This window comes from Bubalus bubalis, chromosome 3 (assembly GCF_019923935.1).
Source record: "Bubalus bubalis isolate 160015118507 breed Murrah chromosome 3, NDDB_SH_1, whole genome shotgun sequence".
NCBI classification, from domain to species: domain Eukaryota; kingdom Metazoa; phylum Chordata; class Mammalia; order Artiodactyla; family Bovidae; genus Bubalus; species Bubalus bubalis.
Window position 1 is genome coordinate 84,707,335 of NC_059159.1, and position 6,068 is coordinate 84,713,402.

The window sequence follows — 6,068 nt, forward strand, 5'->3', positions numbered from 1 at the left end:
TCTGACAAGATAATAGGTGTGGCTAAGAGTGGGAGTTAGAACCAGTCATGAGTGTTTGCTGTTTGAGTGGTTTTTAATATACCCCTAAACCAGATAGGTAAAAATTATCCATTGTTCTTCAGTTTTCACTCATCTCTTAATATAAATAATTGCATTTTGTTTTATCAGATTAAGCTGTAAATAATTTTAGTATGTGTCATTATATATTTAATAATATGTTTATAAGAGATAACATATAAACATAAAATAGTAAGCACGTTTTCTATTAACAAAACCACAGGTAGGTCAACAGATTATCAATAACACACAGAGTTTTCTGTGAATTCTGGGAAATTGGCTTCTCATTCTGTCTGTGGGTTATGAGTTACTAAATTCTATCACCTTTCCTAGGACACAAAAGTAAGTACCTTGTACAGTCTTATGTATCTGCTTCCAACATGCCAATTTAGAATTATAAGCTATAACCTTGCCTAAAATATTTTGTCATCCTCTACTGCTCTCTAATCTCTGGACTGACTTTGATAGTTAGAGATATTATATATGGATCTATTCCAGAGCTTCAGGAGCCTTTTGATCTGTTTAAATTCCATCTTGAACAGAAGACGATGCCATCCCCTTTCTAGGGAAAAATTATATGACATTTCATTTTATATGTGCCCCAAGTATTTATTGTATCTGTATAAATGATGGTGTTTTCCCCACCAGTCATTTGAGACCAACATGTAGGGAAGTGATTCTCAACCCTGACTCTCAATCATTTGTGTTCCAAATTTTGAAGTCACTGACAACTTCAGGACTACAAAATTAGAATCTCTAGTTTTGAAGATGAAAATTTCTGTAGTTGTTATTTAAAAATTCTGGTTCATAGTAAACTTTCAAACAGTACAGAAAATAAACAGAATTAAGTAAATACCTCCTGAAATTCTCCTACCCACCATTCTCACTACCCAGGCATAACTACTTTTTTTTTTAATTAATCAACTTTCCAGAAATATAAGTACATATAATTGTAAACACCCCTTCCCAACACACACATTTAGAAAACCATTCTACAATTTGTTTTGTTTGGTAGTAGATCTTTGACAACCTGCATTAGGAAATAAAGATGCACTTTGTTTTTTGTATAGTTGCATAGTTTACATTTTACGGATAAACCCAAATTTTTAAAAATCAGTTTCTTATTGACAAACATGTAAATTGTTTCCTGTTTTTTTGCTACTACATATGATGCTACGAAGAACCTTTTTTTCACCCCATATGAACAATCTGTAGCAATTTATAGAAGTGATATTGCTACGGTTAAAGGTAGATCTCTCTTTTTCCTCTCACACAAAGAAACATGCATACAGTATATGTCTGCACATATGTGTATAAAATCTTTCCATACTTATGTTTGTATATATGTGTGTATATCTTCAATAATATATACACATATATATGTATATATACTTCTCATACTTAAATGAGTTATAGGAGTGGAATTGCAAAATCAAAGGTTAGTACATGTATACATGTATATGTAATACGTATTTCTTTCATACACATATAAACCCTACACAAATAGTATACATATTTCCATACCTATATTTATGTATGTGTATATGTGCATACATAAACTCAGTGGGATTGCTGAGTCAAAGAGTATGTATATGTATGCAGTTTTAATAGATACTATAAAGTTGCCTTCCAAAATGAATGTACCAAGTTACAACAGTATGTAAGGATGATTGTTTTCTAACAACTTCCCCAATGTTATCACTCTTTTTATTTCTGCCATACCTTTAGGTATATGTCAGTGTTTTTGTTACATTTCTTTACTAATCAGTAAAGTTGAATATATTTTCATAGTTTTTTACCATTTGACTATTTTAATATCTTCTAAACTGTCCATTATATTATTTGCTACCATTCCTCCTGGGTTATTTTTCTAACTCACTTATGTATTCATATATTCTAAGAGTTAATCTTTTGTCATATATGTTCAAATAACAGTTTTAAAATCTTGCTTATAGTGTCCTGTGTCTTACATCTTTGGGGTTTTTAGTTTGAGCATGGAAAATTTCTCACAGAATTTTTATAATCAAGAGATACCTGAGGGAAAAAGCTAGTTGTCTCTAGGACATCATGGCTGTGGGTAGTAGGGTTGGATGGTACAGACAAATCATAAGTAAAATGCCCACTCCTATCTCTGCCTGTGGAATGAATTTGCTGATCCAAAATAGAAATCATTTTTTAAAATAAAACATCATTTTCCTCCATTCAAACACTCAGATCTGCGAAGTCCAGTTTTAGGCCAAAAATGACCCATCAATAGCTCACTTCCTGTTGACTCTAGCCTGTAGAACATCAGAAAGGGAACAAGGATTTTAGTCCAAAGACTTTCTTAGTAAGTCCAGCCTTGGCACTTGCAGATCATAAAGTATCCAAGATTTTAGTCTATCTAGGCCTCAGTTTTCTCACCTGTAAGATAGGGTAGTAATCCCAAATTCAAAGGGCCACAGTGAGGATAAAATAAGTAAAAGAAGCCAAAGTGCATACAAATAACACTGCCAAGCTTTTGGTCATACTGTTTTTGAAGAACACATAGCCAAAGTCATGTGAAACTCCAAACGTCTTTGGAATGCCACAAATTAATTGTATTGGTAAAGATTCATCTTCATAATTATATTTTGCTTAGTCTGAACATTAAAATTAGATAGAATTCCCCATATACCACAACTAAAAAAACACAGGTGTTGGGCAGCAAGGGAAAACCAAGATGGAATTTAAGTTTGAGTTTTTAATTTTATATTCATTGAACTGTTCATTCACTACTAAATAGAGCTTATTGTATAGCTTATCATTTTATCCCATGCTGTCATTCTAATGGCATTCCTCTGAAGTGGGTAACTCTCCTTATCCCCAGAACAAGTTTAGGTGGAGAGGAAATGGTTATAGGTGAAGCTATACAGGCCAAATCAATACAGACAAGTCCCTAAATTTAAACTTGGGATCTGAAGTCTAAAACTTCATTTGGGAAACTGAAGCTCAGCAGACCTTTTAGGAATAATAGGATAATGTGAGGTTTAATTTTATGTGTCAGCTTGGCAAGGCTATGGTATCCAGTTGTTTGGTCAAACACCAGTCAAGATATTGCTATAACGCTATTTTTAATACATATAATTAACATGTAAATCCATAGACTTTAAGTAAAGCAGATTATCCTCCATAATGTGTGTGGGCCTCATCCAGTTAGTTGAAGGCCTTAAGTGAAAGAGAGGTTGCCCCAGGAAGAAAGAATTCAGTCTCCAGGCTGCTGCCTTCTAACTCAAAACTGCAGTATCAACTCTTCTCTGGGTCTCCAGCCTGCCTATTTGTCACGCAGACTTCAAGTTTTCCCAGGCCCCACAACTGGGGTAAGCCAATTCCTTAAAATAAATCATAGAAACACACACATTTGGTTCTGTCTCTCTAGAGAACCCTGACTAATAATTTCAAGAAATGATAATACAGAAATGTGTAATACGGGTCTTCTCATCCTCACGCACCACAGTTAACTGCCACAGATAATAACACTACCTGGGTTCACTCTTCCACTTCTCCAGGGTTCTTAAATGATACTAAGCTGCAATTGGGCAATATTTCTCCTCCAGGATTCTTTCTCTCATTCCCCATCTCCTAAAGTACCCCTCCTCTGTTTGCCATAAAACGAAATTCCCTCATTATAATTGTAAGTTTTTACAAGTCCATCTCTCCTACAAAGATTTTTTTGGGGGGTGGGGGAGGTGAAGGAGGAGATCATGGGCATAGTGCAAAACAGAGCAAGATCCACCTTCCATGGAGGTTGCATACTGAGAGACAAATAATTACTTATGATAACTTCTGTAGGGTAAGCACTCTAGGGGAAAAAAAAAAAAATACAGTGCCTAGAGGAAGAGTCTCTGAGGGCGGATACCTGAGAAGAGACCTGAAGAAGAACGAGCTAACCTTGTGAAGAGAAAGCACATTCATTCTGTCACAAGCAGAGAAAGCACATTCATTCTGTCGTAAGCAGCCTCAGCATGGAGCCTGGATGGTCAGGAAAGTCTGAGGGAGTCCTACAAGAGAGAGGAGAGGTGTTTAGAGTGGCTATTTGAGCCTGGGGCTTCCCTGGTGGCTCAATCCTAAAGAATCCTCCTGCCAGTGCAGGAGACGCAGGAGACACCCATTCGATCCCTGCGTCGGGAAGATCCCCTGGAGATGGAAACGGTAACCCTCTACAGTATTCCTGCCTCATAAATCCCATGGACAGAGGAGCTTGGCAGACTCCAGTCCACGGGGTCTCAAAGAGTCAGACGTGACTTAGCAACTAAACAAAAACATTTAAGCCTGGCTCCTGAGTCTCACTTCAACTGGCCAGTCAGGAGGCTGCGTCCTGTGCGGAAGTGAGGGATGGGGAGTGGAAGCAGCCCGAGTGCAGCTGGACCTGGTCTCACCGTTACAGAGCGGTGGCTCGCACCATCCGAGTCCCACTTGCCTCCTCCAGATAGTGAAAAGCTCGGCGTTTGCTCCAGAGGACCTGTCGGCTTTCTCACTAGGGATCCACTTCTGCGGCTCGGGCACTAGGCTCGGGCACAAGCAAAAAAAAAGAAGCCACTTCAATGTGGTCCACCTTTCAGGCTCCGAAGGCTGGGCCTAGTCCCACACCCTCTCTTCCACGCCGAGCGACCAGGCCGCGCCTCCAGCCCGCGAGGTTCAGGGCCGATCGAGAACGATTTCGGAGCCGAGGAGCTGGGGACATCGGGTCAGCGCCGCCCGCCTGCAAGCGGCGTCCTGGGCTGGACCACTCGCCTTCGGGGAGCCGGCGAGCCCGCGTCAAAGCTCTTTCTAGCCCGGGAGCCGGACCCGACTGCGCTCCGGAACCGGCTCTTGAGTGTCCCCAGGCCGCCTCGGTGTCCTCGACTCAACCTCCCCCCAACCTCCTTTATGCGGCTCTTTCCTTTCCTTCCCCCGCGTTCCTGTGCCGGGTGGACCACAGCGGCACAGAGAGGGGGTGGGGGTGGGGGGTGTCTAGAAAGAAAGGATCAGAGATGTGGAAGAAAAGATGGGGGAGGGAGGGGGGGGCGAGGAGAGAGAAGAGGGACCGTGCTGGGGAGTCGGGCAGCGATAGGGAAGCGTGTCCGAGCGTGGGGCCGAAGGAGGAGAGGGGTAAGGCTGCGGGAGGAAGGAGCGGTGGACGCAGGTCACCCGGAGAACGGGGAGCAGCCGTGGGGGAGGGGAGCACGGCGGGAGGAGGAAAGAGGAAGAAGCGTTCAGATGCTTCGCTGAGAGGGATGTCAAAACCGAAAATAAAATTTGCCTGGTGAATGGACTCTTGGCCTAGCACAGAACCCTCCGCAGCGCGTGGAGCTGGGAGGGGAAGGGGCGCCCCGACCCAGGGGGAGTTGGGGTTCGGCTCCGCCTACCTGGTCCGGCGCGGGGCCCGCCGCTCCAGCGGCGCCAGCGCCACGCAGTGTCCAGATGTCGCAGCAGTTTCCTTTAATTCCGCTGGTTTCCCAAATCTAGAAGTGGAGCGTAGCGCCATTTCTTTCAAAAACTGACATCCAGCCTCGTGAATGGCGGATAGAGCCAGGAGATGACTTTGCGGTTTTTTTTTTCTTTCTTTTTGTTTTTTAAATAATCCGGTTTGAAGAAAGGGAGGACCTCCCGACCCCAGCGAGGGGCGCGAGGAATAAAGGAAGGGGGTCAGGGAAGCAGGGACGCGAGCCGGACCGTGGCGGTTCCTGATATGGCCGGGTCAGGTGACGGATGTTGCGAGGGGGGCGGGCTGCCTGGAGATGCGTTGTGGCGTCAGGACCCGGAGCTGTCACCGCGTGGCGCTCCCGCGCGCTGGGTGGGAAGGTGGCGGGGTAGGGGAGGGGGGCAGTGTGGACAAGGCGGGAAAGGAGAGGTGCGCGGGCGAGAGAGGAACCTAGGAAGCTAGCCTCCCGCGCGCGCGCCGCCCGGCGCCTCAGCCCGCCTTTCCCGCGCGCGCTGAGCGCAGAACGGTTCTCGGCTCCCAGGAGGTTGGGGGCGAGCGAGCGCGCGCCGGCCCGGGCGGGGGCGCGCCT